The sequence below is a fragment of the Artemia sp. Qi Xiang Cuo genome, chromosome 18 (genome assembly GCF_049724085.1).
Source record: "Artemia sp. Qi Xiang Cuo chromosome 18, ASM4972408v1, whole genome shotgun sequence".
In the NCBI taxonomy this organism is placed as follows: Eukaryota; Metazoa; Arthropoda; class Branchiopoda; order Anostraca; family Artemiidae; genus Artemia; species Artemia sp. Qi Xiang Cuo.
The window spans coordinates 28,667,780-28,689,439 of NC_142811.1; the positions used below are offsets into that span (position 1 = coordinate 28,667,780).

Sequence of the window (21,660 nt, forward strand, 5' to 3'; positions counted from 1 at the left end):
CCGGAGCCTTGCTGAGGACAACGAAATATGGAAGGCAAATTTGGTTGTATCTATTTTTAGCTCAAGAAATTCTATTTTTTTTTTCTCACCGATCCGATTGAAAATTTGAAGGAATGTAGAAAGGGCCGAAAGAACCTCTATTTCTACTACTACTACTACTAACAACTCACCGCGGCATCAAGCCGCCTGAGACCAACACAGCTACACGAGCTCCCACTCCATCCCAATCTATTCATAGCCTCCCGCTTTACACCCTCCCAGGAAGTTCCCATTTCCCATAAATCTTTCTCTATGACGTTCGCTCACCCAACCACGGGCAACCTGCTGTCTGTTTAACCCTAGACGGTTGGCCGAAAAGGACAATCTTCAGCAATCTGTCATCCTTCATCCACAGAACATGCTCGAGCCATCTCAGTCTTTCTTTCATTATAGCCCTAGAAAGTGGGATTGAATCACACTTTTCGTACAGCCTACTGTTTGAAATACGGTCAGTCAGCCGGGTACCCAGAGCGACCTCTAGAAAACATCTAGCAAATCTTCATCCGTTTGTAGGAGCGCCCATGCTTCAGAGCTATTTTTGACCACTGTCATCACTGTAGTTTCTAATATACTAATCATGGTTTGCAGACTTATCTTTCTATTCTTTCAAACTTTTTTCAACTGTAAAAAAATACCCTGAACCTTGACTATTCTACTTTTAACATCTCCAGTGCTCCCACCGTCTTTACTAATAATATTACCAAGGTAATTGAAGCTGTCCACCTGATCAATCTTTTCGCACCCAGTATCAACTTTTCGTCTTCACCTATTCCTAGCCGTAGTGACTTAGTCTTCTTATCGTTAATTTTCAAACCTATTCTAGCCCCTTTGAACTCGCAAAACCTTTAAACGTTCAAACATTTTGCTCACACTTTCACCTAGGATGCTTAAATCATAAGCATAATCTAAGTCCAGGAAATATTTCCTCCCTATTTGTTTCCACGTTCTCTCATTGCCTTTCCTGTGTTCCTTAAGACAAAGACCATCAAAATTACCCATATAAAGGGGTATAGAACACAACCCTGCTTAAATCCTGATTAATGTGAAACCAGCTGCTAACCTCATTTCCAACCTTAACCGCAGCAGTACTATTCTCGTACATAGCACTAATCACTTTAATGTATTTGTCTGGTATACCATACAAGGATAAAACCTTCGCTAAAGCTCTTCTATCAACAAAATCGAACGCCTGCTCATAATCTACAAACCTGAGGACTAAGGGTGTTTGATAACTCAGGTACTTCTCAATTATTAACCTAAGAGTGAAAATTTGGTTGGCACATCCTCTACCCTTTCTAAAACCACACTGTTCTTCTCTTATAACTTTGTCTACAGAATCTTTCAGTCTAAAAGGTATCATATTACTTAGTAATTTGTTACCTACAAAGACCAGGCTAATACCTCGATAATTACCACACTCACTCTTGTCACCTTTCTTATACAATGGTTTAATTAGAGTTTTTCCAAAACTCACTAGATACTTCCCTTTTTAAAAAATCATATTCATAATCTTCAGTGACTTATTATCTAGCCTCAGAGCCAACATATTTAAGAAACTCATTTGCCACACTATCAGCACCCGGGGCCTTATTATGTTATAATCCTTTAAGTATTGTCACTAATTCTTTATCACAAAACAATTTTTTTTCACATCCAAGGTATCACAAAATCTTTCATGTTCCTCTATATCTTTTCCTGCAACTCTATCCCAGTTTAGCACATTCTCAAATTGTTCTGTCCATCTCTCTTTAACTTTTCCTTATTACTAATTGTGGTCCTGTTCCTATCTTAAACTAGGATTATCTTTAACTAGGATTAAAACTGAAAGTAAGGAGCGACATTAAAACATAAAACGAACAGAAATTATTCCGTATATGAAAGGGGCTGACCCTTCCTCAACGTCTCGCTCTTGCGCTAAAGTCTTTTACTGTTTTAAAAAATAAAGTAGTGAGACAGAGTCAAACTTCAGCGTAAAGAGCGAGGCGCTGAGGAGGGGACAGCCCCTTTCATATACGGAATAAATTCTGTTCGTTTTAAGTTTTAATGTCGCTCTTTACTTTCAGTTAAAAAAAACCTTTTTTTATTTAGCTTCTGAACGTTTTTGAATTAATACAATTTTGATTTTGGCTCACCGTACCTGACTAATTAAAACGAAATTTGCATATTATTTTTACTTTTTTTTTGGCTACATAGCTTTCTTGAAATTTTGATCTGACGTAACTTACTAATTCACTTACGTAACGAACTTCTATATTCGTATATTTTTATTACGTATATTAGGGGGTTGGCCCCCTAGTCAATACCTTGCTCTTTACGCTAAAGTTCAAATTTTGTTCTAATTCTTTAAGAACGCCCCCTTAATCACAAAGGCCGTTAATTAGAATAAATAGCTCTGATGAAAGTACAAAAAAAAAAATCATCACAAAGAGCGAGGTATTGACTAGGGGTGAACCCAATCATATACGTAATAATTTAAGTTCGTTTTAAGTTTTGATGTTACTCCTTACTTGCAGTTGAAAAACTTGTTTTTTTTATATTTAATTTCTGATAGTTTTTTTAAATAATGCTGGGAAATCCAGCGCCCCTTTCATAGCAACGTCCCTTTCCCCATGAAAACTTCCTTCCAGGGAAAAATCCTCCCAAGTGACCCCCCACCCCCCCCTCAGCTACCAGCAAAAATGCCCCTGAAAACTTTCGCATACTTCCCAATGACCAATACTATATGTAAACATTGGGCAAAGTTCATAACTTGCAGGTCTTCCCCCAGGGACGTTGGGGGATTAAGTCATCCCCAAAGACATAGCTATTGTATTTTTCGACCATTCTGAACAAATTGGCTAGCTCAAAATTCTGATCGGGTGACATTGGAAAAAAAGGAGCGTGGGAGGGGGCCTAGTTGTCCTCCATTTTTTTGGGTCACTTAAAAAGGGCGCTAAAACTTTTAATTTCCGTTTGAATGAGCCCTTCCACGATATTCTAGGACCACTGGGTGGATACGATCATCCCTGGAAAAAAAAAAAAACAAATAAACCCGCATCCGTGATATTTCTTCTGGCAAAAAAATACAAAATTCCACATTTTTGCAGATAGCTTGAAACTTCTATAGTAGGATTCTCTGATACGCTGAATCTAATGGTGGGAGTTTCATTAAAAGTTCTATGACCTTTAGGAGGTGTTGCCCCCTTTTTTCAAAAATCAGTTAAATTTTTTCAGGCTCGTAACTTTTGATGGGTAAGACTAAACTTGATGAAACTTATATATTTGAAATCAGCGATTCTCATTTTTATTTTTCAAGATAGCAAAATAGGACTTTTTTTCTTATGAATTACCTTAGACTGTATTTAAAAATCCCTCTGCCTATCCATCCAGTTATATAGTAAAATATTACTAATAGGAATATTGTTCGAACTGACGGTTTATCGAACATTTTGACTGAATATCCAAATTTAATCAACACTTTAATTCTAATTAAAGGTCTAATTAAAAAACTGAGGAGACTACAAATTCCTATGAATATAACCATTAATAAACAATGTCAGTTAAAAAGCGAACTAAAATTATAAAAACTTATCTCTCAAAGAAAAAAAGAGCTTAAGTAAAGTAATGTAATAATTCGAACTTGAAACAAACATAAAGTACAATGAATGAATTAATGAGACCCAAAACGAGCAAAAATACAAATGGATATTGATATCAACCGTAAAGATAACAGATACTACTATGGATATGCAACCTAGATATGAAACCTAAAATATGAAACCTATATGAAACCTAAAACGGTACTTCTATGATATATCCCCTACCTAATATTCTTGTAATATGTTTCTCTGATGCTCAATCCTAATGAAATTAAATTTAAAAAAAAACAAGTTTTTTTAACTAAGAGTAAGGAACGACGTTAAACCTTAAAACGAACAGAAATTAGTCCGTATATGAAAGGAGCTGTCCCCTCCTCAACGCCTCGCTCTTTACGCTAAAGTTTTTCATTGTTTAAAAAAAATGTTGTTGAAGGAAGTCAAGAGTTGTGAGAAAGTCAAACTTTAGCGTAAAGAGCGCGGCGTTGAGGAGGGGACAGCCCCTTTCATAAGAAGAGAAGGGGGTACCAGCCCTGAACGTACATAATTTATTCAAGGATTATCGATCGAGTCTAATGGGGTCAAGGTCAATTGATTTGTTGTTGTTTGTCTAGGTGTAATGACACTGGGGTGAAGTTTGCAAATGCACATTGACGTGACAATGTATCGATGTAGGACTCGAGGGGGAAGTGAATTTTCAAGAAATTGATTTACATAATCGGTGGGGGAATTTATTTGTGGTGAAGCTTTCTAATTTAGTTAATTATTAATTTAGTAACAATATATAAGACGCAAATACAAAGTTTAGAAATACCACTTTTTATTAAGATAAGGAATATATCCTGCCAAGTTTCTGCGTAACGGGAAATTGAGAAATACCACTTCTGAGCTAATTGCGTCGGCTGGTTAAAGGAAGGTGTGGTTGATAAAATGTATAAAAGATATATTTTATGGGAAGGGGCAGATTTAGACTGATACTAACTTTATGCCGGACTGACCTCTGGTCCGTTGTTTTTAGAAATATCTTGGAATCTTGTTGGATCATTGTAAGTGTCTGTATCTTATTATTATATATTATTGTAGTTTCTGAGATTTGTGGTCTACTTGGGGCAGCCAGTCCCAGTAGAATATCTATATCTGTAATTATTATAAGTAAATTGAATAAAAGTATTGTGTTTTAGACAACCTCTCTACAATCTACATTTAGCCCCTCGAACATACCCAGTCGGTACGCCTCATTAGTTCAGTCATAGCCTAAGGCACGCTACCAAAGTTAAATTACCTTAGGGCAAGAGTTTATCTCCCCTATAAAGGGAGAATAAAGGCATCTACGACTACAACCCCCAAATACCATAAAATACACTTTACAACATATTGATTTGATAACGGGAAACAGGATCACGTGTCCCCTTCCAAGCCAATCAGGGGGTTGGAAATATTAGCGGGAGAGGTTTGCAGAGAATATAAGGAAAGGATTTTTGCTATAGTTTTTATTAGTGTGTGAATAGAATTCAAAGGAGCGAGAACAGTTTGACTTTACTCATTTGGATATATTTGTGCTGATGATGAGTGGAATGTTTACCCTATTAGAATTTGATAGTGGAGTTAGTAGCAATAGTACAAGAGCACCAAACATTGCGGTGGAAATCACGAGAGGATCACGAACACTACCTTCGGGAGTGATTTCCCAATAGGTTTCATATTGATTTAGTGAGATTAGTGCAATACTCTCAGCCAATGGGTCAGCAAATGGACATTCTAAACGCACACTCCCCGTACGTACTATACTCATATCCTGCGTACCAGACAAATCCAATACAATGATACCATGTGTTTTAGCAAACATTTCTTCGGTTATACCATTTTCAAATAGTTGCGAATCATGATCTAGGGTTTGCATGGTTAACTCATACAATATTCTATAGGATCTATCAAAAGATAGATTATAGGCTGGGGTTCCGTTTACTTTGAACACAAGAGATGAAAGTCCAAACGTTTCAAATTTATATGGGCATTCAGTCCATGATCCTATTGCACTAGCGCTTTTTACAAATGACGAAGCGATTTTTGATGGAATTTCACCATTGATAAAGGATGAGTCGGTGAAGGTGCGTTACCCCATGGCAATGTGATGTTGACTGGTGATTGTATGAGGAACAAGTGGTTTTATATTATTTCCACTGGCTCTCAGTTTTTCCACTGCCAAAGCAACAGAACTCAAAACCTGTTGTTTGCGTACATGTAGTATTGCCGAGGTGAGGGAAAGAGTTACATCAGGATTGGCAGTAAGTTCTTTTCTCAATATGAAATTGGATGGAGCAAGCGTCAATTTTATATCAACTTTAACATTGGGTGGTAGCCATTGGGGTATATTAAATATTTCATGATATATTTTTCCAACTAGATGTAATTCACTAGTTGTAGCATTTTGAGGTGCATCTGTACTATCAGTATTAGTAATATATTCATATCCATTGGACCGGCCTCTCAATTCCTTGTATGACTTGGGTGTCATCATCATGAATTGCATTTAGCTTGTATAATTTGAGAGATTGTTGCTTGTGCTCACCAGCGTGCCATTGATGTAGACACTGATTTAACGAAATAAATTATATAATGTACAATTTTCATAGGATATTCCATCGGCAAGAATTGGCAATGTATTATTGAATTTCCGGACTGTCATTCGTAAATCTATAAATGTCGAAGACATGTCCATAAAGTAGTCTTCATTGGAATAAATTTGAAAGTGTATATTATCGGAGAGGGGTTGTTGAGGATAAAATTTTTCATAGTATCCATGCTTGACACTCACATCAACATTTTCTGCATTGAATAGATTCAATGAGGCGGTAATTGAAGGTTGAGAATCCTTATGCGGTAGGTAGGACATCTTAGGAAAAGAAATCTAGTTTCGATCTAACAGTTTTCTTCCTGGGGCTTCTTCTTCTACTACTGTTTACAGTACGTGTCGGCTTTTTCCTTCTTTTCTTTGACAGGGGTGATGTCTTTCGTTTCTGACCTGAGTATAGACTGATGAGTGATGCATTGTTTCTCGACCTTTTTAAACCTTTTCCATTTTGCTTTAATCTCTCGCCAATGGTTTGCGCACTGAACCTAAGATTTTCCGTAGCACTTTTTTTTAAAATCCTTGCCAGAGCCCCAATCGTATAGTTTAGAGGATGCAAAATCTGTTGCAGCCGGTACAATATTTTTTCTAGCCAGAGGTAGTGAAGAGCGAAAGAGCTTAGCAAACCAACTGCCAAGACCATAGCCAGACATTGACGAGTGGCCTTTGTAATAGTCCATTCCATTGCCCTGTTGTCTTGGGCCAAGAGTATTAACATAGCAGTCAATATCAGGACAAATGAATACCATTTTTCTATTAGGCATCTTGTTGTTGAACAATGGGTCGAAAATGGCATGTAATCAGAGCCAAACCGTCTGATATTGCTAGGGGATTACCTAATTCAGTTCTTATTGTTAACTGAAAGAGTTCCAAATAGGAAGTGTTTACGGGAATATACTGAAGATGTTTAATATTGTAGTGGTGAATATGTTCTTGATTGGGTTTTCGTTCAAGAACTCGTAGGAGGGGGACATTTGAATTACCCACACGGGATGTTTCAACAAATGAAGCATAGAGAAATATGCATGTGCCCGTGGAGAAGGCAGGCGGATAGTCTGCAAAAATAAAATTAGTGTTTCCAGCACTTTTACCGTTGATTATATTGAGCTTAAAGCCAAGATCGTCCTTTAGATTACCATTGAGAATAACATTTTCATTGGCAATAGGTGAACTAATGTAGATCTTGCCCTCCTCCTTTGAATAGTTGAAATGAAAAGCTCCTTTTTTACGAGCGGAAATTCTTTTATTAATAGAACGGCATAAATCATTCATACAGGTGAGTTCCTCGTAGGATAATTCAATATATGGATAATCCATCCAATTGATCCTTTGAATTTGTTCTTGATCACCTGAGGGTTGTGGCGGCCAATCATAGGGTCTAATTTTTGTTTCATATTTACGATCTTTTCTCAGGATGTCGTAGGTATTTTTGAGAATACAGTCGACAAGAGCCACTTCATACTTTCCATTGTCGTCAAATTTGATGGTGGGGGAGAGTTTCGTCCAAAAATCACTTGTTCTATTCAAGTCATTGTAGAAAGGGTCAGAAACATTGGCCATGAAAGTCACATAAAAAACATTGGGCATTGTTAATATCTTCAACACTGACCCAAGAATCAAAATCAGAGTTTTATCCTAGCCAGCGAACAAGCAACTGTCTCTTGCCCCTATGAGTACGACTCTTTAATATCTTTTCAATTTGATAGATTTCACTAGTGTTTCTAACTTTTTGCAGTTCATATTCATAAAAACCGCCGAGAATCTCATCATCTTTGGTGTCTCGCAGTCGATATGTCGTGGGTGTAGAATCTAGGATTTTGGACACTTTAAAAAGTTCTGTGCTCCATAAATAATTCCTCTTTTTAAAAACATTGGTGGTTCTATTAATTCGAACAGTATCGCCCACATTGAACTTCTTTTTCACATTTTTTTCTTTTTTACTGGAAAATTGCTTTAGAAAAGCATCAAATGTATTTTCACTGCAATGAACTTCTCGAGGGCTTGAGTTAGACAGAGATCGATGAGTTCGTTGGTTGTATATTTGCATGATTTTATCTAAATCATGAATAAAAGCAGGTGTATTTTTCAGTGTACAATATCTTAAAATTAATAGACGAATCGTTCTTATCAATAGTTCAGCCAATGCAGCCATTCTCGGGCTGTGACTATGATAAAGTGTTGTATTATATTTCAATAGAACCTTTTGCACATGGGGAATTACAAATTTGCTACCACGATCTGATTGAATTTTTCTATAGCAATCCTGTTCAAGAACACTTTCTAAAGCATGAGCAACTTCAACACCTCTCTTTGATCGTAATGGAATGGCATAGGCATAGCTACTAAAGACACTGATTGCCACTAGAATATATTTGTAGGGTGCATTGTGACGTCGTTGAGTCGCGTCTAGAGTTAAAAGATCAGTTTGCATTATATGCAGAGGGAAAAAGGCTTTAGTTTGTCGATATTGTTTGCCACGAAGCCTGCGATTCCGATGCAGTGTGTAGCTCGGTTCATTCTGTAGATACTCTTTTGCTTTTTTTAATGTGCTGCCGTCTATGTTAGAGGCAACTTTAGAAAGCGTTTTAGGGGAACTTAAACTTCCCGCTTCACCAATATTTTCATAGACATGTTTCAGAACTTCAACTATTTTGAACGCAAACACTTAGTGTAATGTCCACTCCCCTTTTGCACACTGGGGGGTGAACCAATCCGTCTTCGCTTTTGACTAGCACCCACAGGTGTTATAAAATCATTGCTGCTTCTAGTATTTTCCAATATTGAATCTTCTTCTTTTTTAAATGGTGTTGGTGTTGGCGTTGTTGGAGGACTATATTCTCTTAGTTTCTGTAGAATTTGCTTATTGCTAATAATACTTTTGGGGAAGTTTGATGCATTTAGAAAGGCGTATAGATTATTGTCAAAAGATAAAAGTAATTTACGATTCGTCACCATATCACAAATTAAATCAACTAGATTACAACTTTTTCCTGAATTATAATTCGTTTCCCTGCACTATCGACTTGAACTTGATAATCACCACCAGTTTCCAACATGAGATATGATAATACTCTTTTCTCTGTTCTCGATAGGTCACTGTCAATAGGTTTCCAATTGATATCACTATAGAATTTAATTCCTTCTCCTTTGATTGCACTGCTGCAGGATCTTGAGGAGATGTTTCCTGTTTAGAGGGATCTGTGACGGCGAATGTGACGGGTCTCTCACGATAAGGTCTATGTTTTTCCGCAGGTCGCAATGCATCTTGAAGTAAAACTAGCTTTTTATCATCGGCAATATTCTCATCATTAATGAATTTGCTTAGATTGTCTTCAAAATGTTCGACGGGCGAGAGGACAAGTTCAAATGGTGTCAATTTATAGGGTTTAGCCATTCTCTAGAGAAAACTGTTTACAAGTCCTACAACTATTGGCAGTAAAAGTGAAAAAAGCTACCGCCTGATTGAAGGTGATGTTTTCCTTTAAAAAATTGTCCTTTTTTTTTGCAAGCCAATGCACGTACAGTGGAATGATGTTGCTTTGTCTGTTGCCTGACCCCTTAATGCAAGTGTATATTGCCCTCGGTTAAATTTAAAAAAAGTTCAGATATTAGATTGATGAAATCATTGTCAATACCATGTTTGAGTGTAGTCTTCCAGAGTGGAGGTTTTGAAGTGCCCAAAACGGAAAATAAATGCCTTTGTTCGTGTAGTTTCTTCAGTGCCATAACGGCAACTAATAGCATTTTCTACTGTTCACCGGAATATATACAGTAATTTCGTTGTCGAAAATATCTGTGACTACACGTAGATCCTCGGGTGTGCTCTGATTAAGATCTAGCAAAATGTACCCGTAGGGCTTATTTGTCGCCCGAGTGTACGCTGACAGCAGAAATTTGGGGGCACCTGGATATATTTGCCTATTGAGAGTTATTAGCGAGCTAGAATCACGAACAACTCGGTAGATAATATAGATGGTGCAATTCAAGTCAAAGGATCTCATACATTTGCTCTGATGAAAAAGATTGTGTAGAACTAGGGTTATGGAAATGTTTTCGTGATGAGAGTGAACGTTAAACAGCTGTAGCATTTCCTGTGAGAACTGTTTAATGGATTCAGCCAAATCATCAATAATCAGCCATGAGTTTGGTTTAATACTATTGAAAACATCAAGTCCCCGTATGAATTGTATTGGTATGGATTTTGGCAATAGCTTTTATTTGATCGTAGGACTCCTGCCAAATACTATAGCAATAATACATTTTCTTTGGTTTTTCCAAAACATTTTATTACAATTTTGAATTATTTTAGCTAAAAGTGTCGTTTTCCCAGACATTGATGGACCACATAGAAATGATCTGAAGGGTGTTTTAAATTGATACATACTGCTGCTGCTGTTGACAACTGTCGGACTACAACTAACCATAAACCATACTCGTCCATTGAATAAGTAGTAGTAATTTTTTCTTAGATCTATCTAGTACAAGAACAACAAAAACAATATTTCATTCATTTATTCGACATGAAAACTCTATTTGTTCAACATGAACAACATAAAAAACACTTGTTCAACAAGAACAAAAATTCTATTTGTTCAAACATTATTGACATAAAAAATGACGCTTTTTGTTCAGCAAGAACAGCGACACTATATGTACAGAACTTATTGTCATAAAAAAACACTTTTTGTTCAGCAAGAACACAGTATTTGTACAACATCACTATTTGTAAAACACTTAAAAAACGAACACGAACATGAGCAATATCACAGTTGAACATTATGAATTTAATACCCTCCACCCTCCGGGGAGCCGCGGGACCGAAAACCGGCCGCAAGCGGGATCCCCCACCCCCGGGAGCGCCATGGAAAAACTGTATACATTAGTCGTCGTCACTGCTGCTACAGGTTAGAGTATTTAATTCATGAAAGGTTTGGGTGAGGTTTGGGTTAAGTTTAGGTTGGGTTAAGTTTAGGTTAATTTAGGTTAGGTTAATTTATCCAGACCAAGCTGATTGCGATAGTCTATGCATTCAACCTGGTCTGAAGTGGCCGTGGGGCAGTACACTTACACAATTCTCGAGCACAAAGAATGTGTCAGATATACATAACATTGCATTCTTTTCCACTCTTACAGTATAATTTTTATACAATAGAGAGCGAATTGCAAGCACTTTTGCTCTCGGCACTAGGCTACTCTCTACACATTCTCTGTATACGCTCATGTTGAAATTGTTCTTTACAAAATGTGTAGGCACCCCTTTACTTGCCTGCTTTACATACCTGTTATGAGTTTCCACACAATAAACTTTAGGACCCAGGAACACCCCCCTGGATGTCAAACCACTCCCCGTCTCTGATTTTAACAAGATTAGCTGATTGGGAGCTTGACGTTTCACCAACTTGGGGTAGAGGTGTGGATTCCGGTTGGTCAAATCCATCCACGAGCCGATGTGTTCCTCATTTTCTAAATCCCCCAATAAATCCCCGATTTTTACTTTTAACAGCAGAGAATCTGTATCCCCATAGTAAACTTGAACCTCCCCCTCCCTTGGTCATTGCACCTTGTACATATTGTAAAAAAACGACAACTTGAACTTTTTGGAAATTTCAAGTACTGATCTACCTCTTGCTATATTCTTGTTCAGTACCATATTTCTCTTTTTTCTGTGTAGAAGGACCATGCTCGTCTCTGCTCGTGAACGATGTAAAATTGGGGTCAGCAATAATTCGTGCACACTCTTGAGGGTCTGTCACGACGTCGCAACGAGATCTGTTCCGTACGCTTTCACACATTTTGCCAAACGCTGAATTTAGAATGAGCTTGTACGTTTCCTTCTCTACTTTAGTGTTTGCCAAAAAGCGTTTATCAACAAAAGTGTCGATAAACGTCTTTAAATAAAGTTTTTGACTGAATTGCAGGACCCTATGTATTTTGGTGATCTTGGAACCATTGTTCACCATCCAGTGCAAAAGCACATGATGAACAACGATATTCTCCTTAGGGTCCAGATCTGCAATCAGTTTTTGCTTGGAGGGGGTCCAGTGCATCCCCATATCCTCAACCCATGATCGATTGTAGGGGCTCAGTGAGTCCCTGGTCACTGGTCGACTGATACAGGGAAAAACAAAATCTCTCACAGAATCGTTAAGCACCAATGGAATTTGACCATTAATTTCAAAGAACCACCATTGTCTCCCATTTTTCTTAACGGTGTGAATGTTGGGGAACTCACAAGGAATTTGAAGCTATTTATCGTTTCCATATGGAGTAGAGTAGTGGGACATTGCCAAGGGATACAATGAGTTCATGTCCAAGAACACTGCATTTGACTTTGCACCGGGGCTGTTTTGTCCGCTTGGATCTGTTGTCAAAACGCGATCTCCATGAAAAACATACCCACCCCTTATTGATATTTCTACAAAAAGGTGTTGATCCCCATCAATTATCAAGCCTGTTTTTTTCAAACTATTTTTTAAAATAAATTCCATCACCAAATATGGCGTGGACAAATAGTATGCTATACCTAGTCCAAATTCTGAGTAGATTTGATCTGTGTTCTTGCAGACAATATATAACAGAGTTAAAACGTCACTGGCCAAGTACAGTCTACAATGATCTCACCCATTTTTACAATTCCCCTTAGCCCACACCTTCTTGGCAAATTCATATTCCTCGGCAGTGCATTCACTGTTGGTGAGCTAATTATAGAAAGCTTCAATTGGAGGTAGTTTCTCCTCGCTTAAGCGAGCGCCAGAACAGTAATAGTCGTATGCATATACACCTTTACAGGTCAATAGGTCATACATTTCACTGTCTGGAAAGTGTTGTTTAAGCAAAGGAAAACTATAAAAATTTTCACTTTTCTGCACTTGAATCAATTGACTAAATACCTTGGGAAAAAAACTAAAAGAATCTAATATTTCTCTATGCTTCATTTGTTGAAACATCCCGTGTTGGTAATTCAAATGTCCCCCTCCTACGAGTTCTTGAACGAAAAACCAATCAAGAACATATTCACCACTACAATATAAAGCATCTTCAGTATATTCCCGTAAACACTTCCTATTTGGAACTCTGTCAGCTAACACTAAGAACTGAATTAGGTGATCCCCTAGCAATATCAAAAGGTTTGGCTGTGATTACATGCCATTTTCGTCCCATCGTTCAACAAGACGTCTAATAGAAAAGTGGTATTCATTTGTCCTGATATTGACTGCTATGTTAATACTCTTGGCCCAAGACAATAGGGCAATGGAATAGACTATTACAAAGGTCACCCGTCAATGTCTGGCTATGGTCTCGTCATTTGGTTTGCTAAGCTGTTTCGCTCTGCACTACCTCTGGCTAGAAAATATCTTGTACCGGCCGCGACAGATTTTGCATCCTCTACACTATACGATTGCGTCTTTGGCAAGGATTTAAAAAAAAAGTGCTTCGGAGAATCTTAGGTCCAGTGCACAAACCCTTGGCGAGAGATTAACGCAAAATGGAAAAGGTTTAAAAAGGTCGAGAAACAATGCATCACTCATCAGTCTCTACTCAGGTCAGAAACGAAAGACATCACCCCTGTCAGAGAAAAGAAGGAAAAAGCCGACACGTACTGTAAACAGTAGTAGAAGAAGAAGCCCCAGGAAGAAAATTGTTAGATCGAAACTAGATTTCTTTTACTAAGATGTCCTACCAACCGCATAAGGATTCTCAACCTTCAATAGCCGCCTCATTGAATCTATTCAGTGCGGAAAATGTTGATGTGAGTGTCAAGCATGGATACTAGGAACAATTTTATCCTCAACAACCCCTCTCAGATAATATCCACTTTCAAATTTATTCCAATGAAGACTACTTTATGGACATGTCTTCGACATTTATAGACTTACATATGAAAGTCCAGAAATCCGATAATACATTGCCAATTCTTGCCGATGGAATATCCTATGAAAATTGTATATTACATAATTTATTTCGTTAAATCAGTGTCTACATCAATGGCACGCTGGTGAGCACAAGCAACAATGTCTCAAATTATACAAGCTATATGCAATTCATGCTGATGACACCCAAGTCATACAAGGAATTGAGAGGCACCTCCAATGGATGTGAATATATTACTAATACTGATAGTACAGATACACTTAAAAATGCTACAACTAGTGAATTACATCTAGTTGGAAAAATATATCACGAAATATTTAATATACCTCAATGGCTGCCCCCTAATATTAAAATGGATATAAAATTAGCACTTGCGTCATCTAATTTAATATTGACAAAAGAACTTCCTGGCAATCCTGATGTGTCTCTCTCCCTCCCCTCGTTAATGCTACATGTACGCAAACAACAAGTTATGAGTTTTGTTGCTTTGGCAGTGGAAAAACTGAGAGCCAGTGGAAATAATATAAAACTACTTGTTCCTCATACAATTACCAATCAACGTCATATTGCCATGGGGTCACGCACCTTCACTGAATCATCCTTTATCAATGGCAAAATTCCATCAAAACTCGCTTTGGCTTTTGTAAAAAGCGCTAGTGCAATAGGATCGTGGACTGGATGCCCACATAAATTTGAAATGTTTGGACTTTTATCTCTTGTTTGCAAAGTAAACGGCATCCAACTCTACCATCTATCTTTTGATAAATCCTATAGAACATTGTATGAGTTGACCATGCAAACCCTAGATCATGATTCCCAACTATTTGAAAATGGTATAACCGAAGAAATGTTTGCTAAAACACACGGTATCATTGTATTGGATTTGTCTGGCACGCAGGATATGAGTATAGTACGTACGGGGAGTGTGCTTTTAGAGTGTACATTTGCTGACCCATGGGCTGAGAGTATTGCACTAATCTCACTAATTCAATATGAAATCTATTGGGAAATCAATCCCGAAGGTAGTGTTCTACTAGACTTGACACCATGAACACCAGTCAAATAATCAATTTATTTAATAGGGATCCCTACATATCCCAGTACAAATCTTATTGTCTGCCTTCAGACTTCCTTGGAAAAATTCAAAGCGCAAGCAATATCCTAATTATTGTTGATAGCTGTCCGTCGAATGTGCTGACGGCTCATTGGTTGTACATCTTTCAAAAAATGAAGACGATAGGATTGGTTGATCCTCTTGGCCTACTCTATATATTCTGCACTCCCCACTCTAGAAATTATATTTAGTGTCGTGGGACAGATATTATTCAAAATCAGAGGAGGGTGCAATATCTGACGACTGAAACCTGTGGCTTCCATGCATTACTATATTTTGTGTTCCGATGTCGCGGCTATACTTACAAGCTGTTTCTCAAAATTTATACTGACAATCCATGTCTTAAAGATTAGCTAGTGGAAAATATCCTCTCTGACCTGTATAGTATTGATTTCGGTGCCTAAAGAGTAAAGGACTCTAAAAACGTTTTTGAATTTCTTTATTAATAAAATGCATAAATACATAAATGTATTTCAATCTTCACTTTAGATTTCTTCTTCGGTGTATAGGCAACTGTCGTGAACCACTAATGCTGGTAAATCTTTTGGATTCACTGTATATTGATCTTGATTGGCTTCAAAGTCAGGGTCACATTTCCTACAGTATAATGTAACTTCACTCTTGTCATATCTCTTTGTATATTCAATGATACTATTTGCATTAATATTATGAAATTCACGAGTTTCAATCTGTCTATTTGAAGCAATATCAAATACAGTGTTTTCAAATGGTGAATCACATTTGGTAACTGCCAAATAAAAATCACTAGGTTTATAGTCATAATAGGCAGTGTCGTCACAACAATGACGTAGAAACCAAATTGTCTTGTTACCCCAACAGTTGAATCGTAGACCAGATTCTTCCTCCCAGAATAATTTAAATCCACGACGATACCAATCTCGTAGAAATAAACTAAAATCACGTTTGGGATTCTTTCCAATCATACTGAGGTAAGTATTCTCCAACTGATCACATTTGTCATAGCGGCAATTGGAGCACAGATGTCCTCTAGGGTGAGAGTCACAAATCTCTTCAAGACATGAATTACATCCTTTAATTTGTACAGCATATCCTCTATGTAATTTACAAGGATTACAAAATTTGCACTTTTCATTATAGTCATCAATAATTGTACAATTCTCACATTGAGTTCAACTGCCAAGAGTGTACATGCTTAGTGGACATGTATAGAACATTTTGTTGGTTTCCGATGTCAACTCTCTCACAGCTAAAACGAAACTGATCATCCTCCTTGATAAATTCAGGGTGGAGGAATGGGAGAGGAGTAATTCTGTGACGTCACCTCTTTCAAATGAGGAGTCATCTACATTGATTTTGTGGCAATGTTTTCAAAAGTATATCTACGATATTATTCTACTTTGTTCCAATTAATATATCAATAAATTGAGTATAAGCATTTGAGTCACATTGACAAAGCTTCATGCAATAGTCCAATGGGGAAGAATCAGTCCCCATTATATTGTCAAGTGTTCCCCGAGAGAATATCCTGCGTTGAAGAGATAACTCAAGAAAATCATCATCCAAAATCAAATGTTTTCCCATAAACACAAGATTCGATCTAATTCTCTCTTTCTCGAATTTATTAATTTTTCAATCCTATCACTCTGACTGTTGACTCTAGACTGACCATGAATCGTTAGCCTAACATTCTAACAAAAAGAAAGGGAACATTTCGATATCGAAACAATTTTATTGGATAATTACAACAATAATAGTAGACATGTACAATTAGCGATATAGTTTATTGTCTTCGATATGTTTCACTAATGCACTTAAAGCACATTGAAGTCTATTCACATGCGCTACATCAACTTTTGCAGCGAAACATAATTGATTCACCATTTTAAATTTACTCAAGGTTATCACATATCTTGCATATACTTCATCCCATTCCAGACAAAGCCGTGATCCTCTCGTGATTTCCACCGCAATGTTTGGTGCTCTTGTATTATTGCAAACAACTCGACTATCAATTTCTAATAGGGTAAACATTCCACTCATCATCAGCACAAATATATCCAAATGAGTAAAGTCAAACTGTTCTCGCTCCTTTGAATTCTATTCACAGACTAATAAAAACTATAGCAAAAATCCTTTCCTTATATTCTCTGCAATCCTCTCCCGCTAATATTTCCGACCCCCTGATTGGCCTAAAAGGGGACACGTGATCCTATTTCCCGTTATCAGATCAATACATTCCCCCACCGATTATGTAAATCAATTTCTCGGAAATTCACTTCCCCCTCGAGTCCTAGATCAATACATTGTCACGTCAATGCGCATGTGCAAACTCCACCCCAGTGTCATTACACCTAGACAAACAACAACAAATCAATTGACCTTGACCCCATTAGACTCGATCGATAATCCTTGAATAAATTATGTACATTCAGGCTGGTACCCCCTTCTCTACTTTCATATACGGAATAATTTCTGTTCGTTTTAAGTTTTAGCGTCGTTCCTTACTTTCAGTTAAAAAAACTTGTTTTTTTTATTTAATTTTTAAACGTTTTTGAATTAATGCAGGTTTTGATTTTGGCTCGCCGTACATGAATAATTAAAACAAAATTTGAGTATACAAAATGTTACTTTTATTTGGTTAAATGACTTTCACGAAACCTGTTTAATTTTATTTACGAACATTTTTATTAGTAATAAATATAGGTAACTTACGAATTAACTTACGTAACAAACTTCTATATTCGTATATTTTTAATACGTATATTAGGGGGTTCGCCCCCTAGTCGATACCTCGCTCTTTACGCTAAAGTTCGAATTTTGTTCCAATTCTTTAAGAATGACCGCTTAATCACAAATGCCGTTAATTAAAATAAATAGCTCTTATGAAAGTACTAAATAATCTTTAGCTTAAAGAGTGAAGTATTGACTAGTGGATGAACCCAATCATATACGGAATGTTTTCTGTCGTTTTAAGTTTTGATGTTGCTCCTTACTTTCAGTTAAAAAAATTCTTTTTTTTAATATCTAATTTCTTATCTGTTTTTAAATAATGCTGCGAAATCCGGCGCCCCCTTCATAGCAATGCCCCTTCCCCCATTAAAACTTCCTTCATGGAAAGATACTCCCACATAACCCCTGACCCACCCCCCACCCCCCCCCACTACCATAAAACATCCCCCCTGAAAACGTCTGTATACTTCCCAATAACCAATACTATATGCCAACATTGCGTAAGCTCATAACTTTCAGCCCTCCTCCCGGGGACTTTGGGGGATTAAGTCATCCTGAAAGATATAGTTATCATATTTTCGTCCATTCTGAACAAAATGGCTATCTCAAACTTTTGATCGGGTGACTTTGGGAAAAAAATGTGCGTGGGAGGGGGCCTAGTTGCCCTCCATTTTTTTGGTCACCTAAAAAGGGCACTAGAACTTTTAATTTTCGTTCAAATGAGCCCTCCCACGATATTCTAGGACCACTGGGTTGATACGATCACCCCTGGGAAAAAAAACAAATAAACACACATCTGTGATCTTTCTTCTGGCAAAAAATGCAAAATTCCACATTTTTGTCGATAGGAGCTTGATATCTCTATGGTTGGGTTCTCTGACAAGCTGAATATGATGGTGTGATTTTCATTAAGGTTCTATAACTTTCAGAGGGTCTTTCCCCTTTTTTTCGAAAATCAACCAAATTTTCTCAGGCGCGTAACTTTTGATAGGTAAGACTAAACTTGATGAAACTTGTATATTTGAAATCAGCATTAAAATCCAATTCTTTTGATGTATCTATCGATATCAAAATTCCGTTTTCTACAGTTTGGGTTACCACTGACCCGGGTCGCTCCTTACTTACAGTTCGTTACCACGAACTGTTTGATATACCAAACTATGATAAAAATATGATACTTTAGAAAAAACGTGGGCTATATATTTGCACATTAGGAGGGGGGTGGGAATAAAGTATAGCGAGTCTGCATGCCAATAAGTTAGGTAAAATTATTCTGCATATTATTTAGTAAGAACTGTCTTTTCTAACTTCCCACTCTCCACATTCTTTACCCCTCCCCCTAATGTGGAAATATATAGCTCAAATTATACATTTTCTATCTATTCTGTCACTTCTCTTTTTTTGTCTCACGCTAAGCTGAAAGAAACTAACGAAAAAACCGGCTCTGCAATACGTCAATGAATGAATAACTTGAGGGGTTGGGGTATATCAATACAAGTACTCTTAAAACTGACAGATATTACATGAACAATAAAGTCAAACTTAAAACGAAGAAAAATTACAACAACGAAGAAAAGGACTACCGCGCCCGTAAATCATCTAAAGATTGGAGTGTCGCGTGTGCTTTACTGCAAACGAGTTTCAAGCAATTTGTCTTTATCATTATGACATAGAAGAAACAGAAATTCCTGAGACTTCCAGGATTCAGTATCATAATATTTTGAACTATCGATCTAGTTTCGTTAGTCTAAAACTATTCATACGGCCTTTGTTTCAAATGTATGGAAAACCAGCAATTAATCCGTTTATTGAATTCAAAATATTATTTCAACAAACTTAACAGGTTGCTTCAAAAATTGCCGATGTTCATTTTAAAACTTTTACAGAGGCATCAATTATTTATTTATTTGTGTATTTTCTATTTATGAAGCATCAATGTTTCGTTTGCTTTCTAAGGTTTGAGAAGGAGAGGGGGATGGGGGTAGTTCAACTATTGTTTGGGGTAGCTTCTTCTTAAACCTTGATTAACCTTGTGGTTTCATTTTCTGTTATTAAAACACAGTGCTCAAAGTATAAATTGTCAAACAGTTCGTGGTAACGAACTGTAAGTAAGGAGCAAACCGGCTCAATAGTACCTGAAACTCTAAAAAGCGGAATTTTGATAGCAGTAAATATATCAAAAGAATTGAATTCTTATGCTGATTTCAAATATATAAGTTCGATTAATTTTAGTCTTACCCATCAAAAGTTACAAGACTGAGAAAATTTGCCTTATTTTCGAAAAAAGGGGGGAACACTCCCTAAAAGTCATTTAATCTTAATAAAAATCACACCATCAGATTCAGCGTATCAGAGAACAGTACTGTAGAGGCTTCAAGCTCCTATCTGCAAAATTGTGGAATTTTGCATTTTGTTTTGCCAGAAGAAAGATCACGGATGTGTTTATTTCTTTATTCATTTTTTTTTCTTCCCAGGGGTGATCGTATCGACCTAGTGGTCCTAGATTATTGCGAGAGGACTCATTTAAACGGAAATTGAAAGTTCTAGTCCCCCCTTTAAGTGACAAAAAAAATTGGAGGGCAACCAGGCTCCCTCCAAAGCTCATTTTTCCCCAAAGTCACCCGATCAAAATTTTGAGATAGCAATTTTGTTCAGCACAGTCAAAATATCTAATAGCTATGTCTTTGAGGATGACTTAATCCCCCACAGCCCCCAGGAGAAAGGCTGCAAGGGGCTGTGAACTTTGCCCATTGTTTACATATAGTATTGGTTTTTAGGAAGTATAAAGTCGTTTTCAGGGGGATTTTTTTCTGGTGGGGTGGGGGGGGGGGGGCCGGGGGGAGAAGATTATATGGGAGGATATTTCCCTGGACGAATTTTTCATTGGGGAGGGAATTTTCCATGAAGGGAGCGCCGGATTTCCCAGCATTATTTAAAAAACGATCGGAAATTAAATAAAGAAACAAAACTAGTTTTTTCAACTGAAAGTAAGGAGAAACATTAAAACGAACAGAAATTGTTACGTATATGAGGGGGTTCACCCCCTCGTCAATACCTCTCTCTTTACGCTAAAGTTTTTTTTAATACTTTCGAAAGAGCTATTTGTTCTAATTAAACCCTTTTATATTCACGGGTCATTCTTTAAGAATTGGAAAAAATTCGAACTTCAGCGTAAAGAGCGAGGTATTGACGAGGGCGCGAGCCCCCTCATATACGCAATAATTTCTGTTCGTTTTAAGTTTTAAAGTTGCTTCTTACTTGCAGTTGAAAAAACTTGTTTTTTTTTATTTAAATTCCAGTAAAGCGGGAATGACACCCTGACTTTACAAGGTAAGCTAATAAGAGCACTACTCTTATTTTAGCATTTCTGTTCGTTTTAAGTTTGACTGGATTATTGATTCTATTATCTGTTCTGTTTAGCTTTCTTCTCTTCATCCACAGCAGCTTGGGTTATTTTCATGTTTGATGTGATTATTTATTTTTAATTTGTGTTAGTTTTGGCTTTCAAAAGGGGCGAATCTCCAGCACTTTTATTGGGAGGAAAGGGGTCCATATTTGGATAGTCAAGGGGCATGGGATATATAATATTTTTTTCCTCCACATTATTGGGGGAGGGGGGCAACTGCCGCCCCCCTCCTTGCCCCGAGGGTTTCAGTAATTAATTCATAACATTTTTTCGTTCGGATTTTGAATTATTATATGACTTAATTCCTTTGGGT

General features: G+C 37.1%; 1 protein-coding gene across 1 annotated transcript in view; it reads left to right on the top strand.

Moving 5' to 3' along the window:
• Positions 1-21,660, top strand: part of LOC148941394 (heparan sulfate 2-O-sulfotransferase 1-like) — a 162,690-nt gene that overhangs the window by 9,444 nt on the left and 131,586 nt on the right. The gene's annotated exons all lie outside the window — the stretch shown is intronic.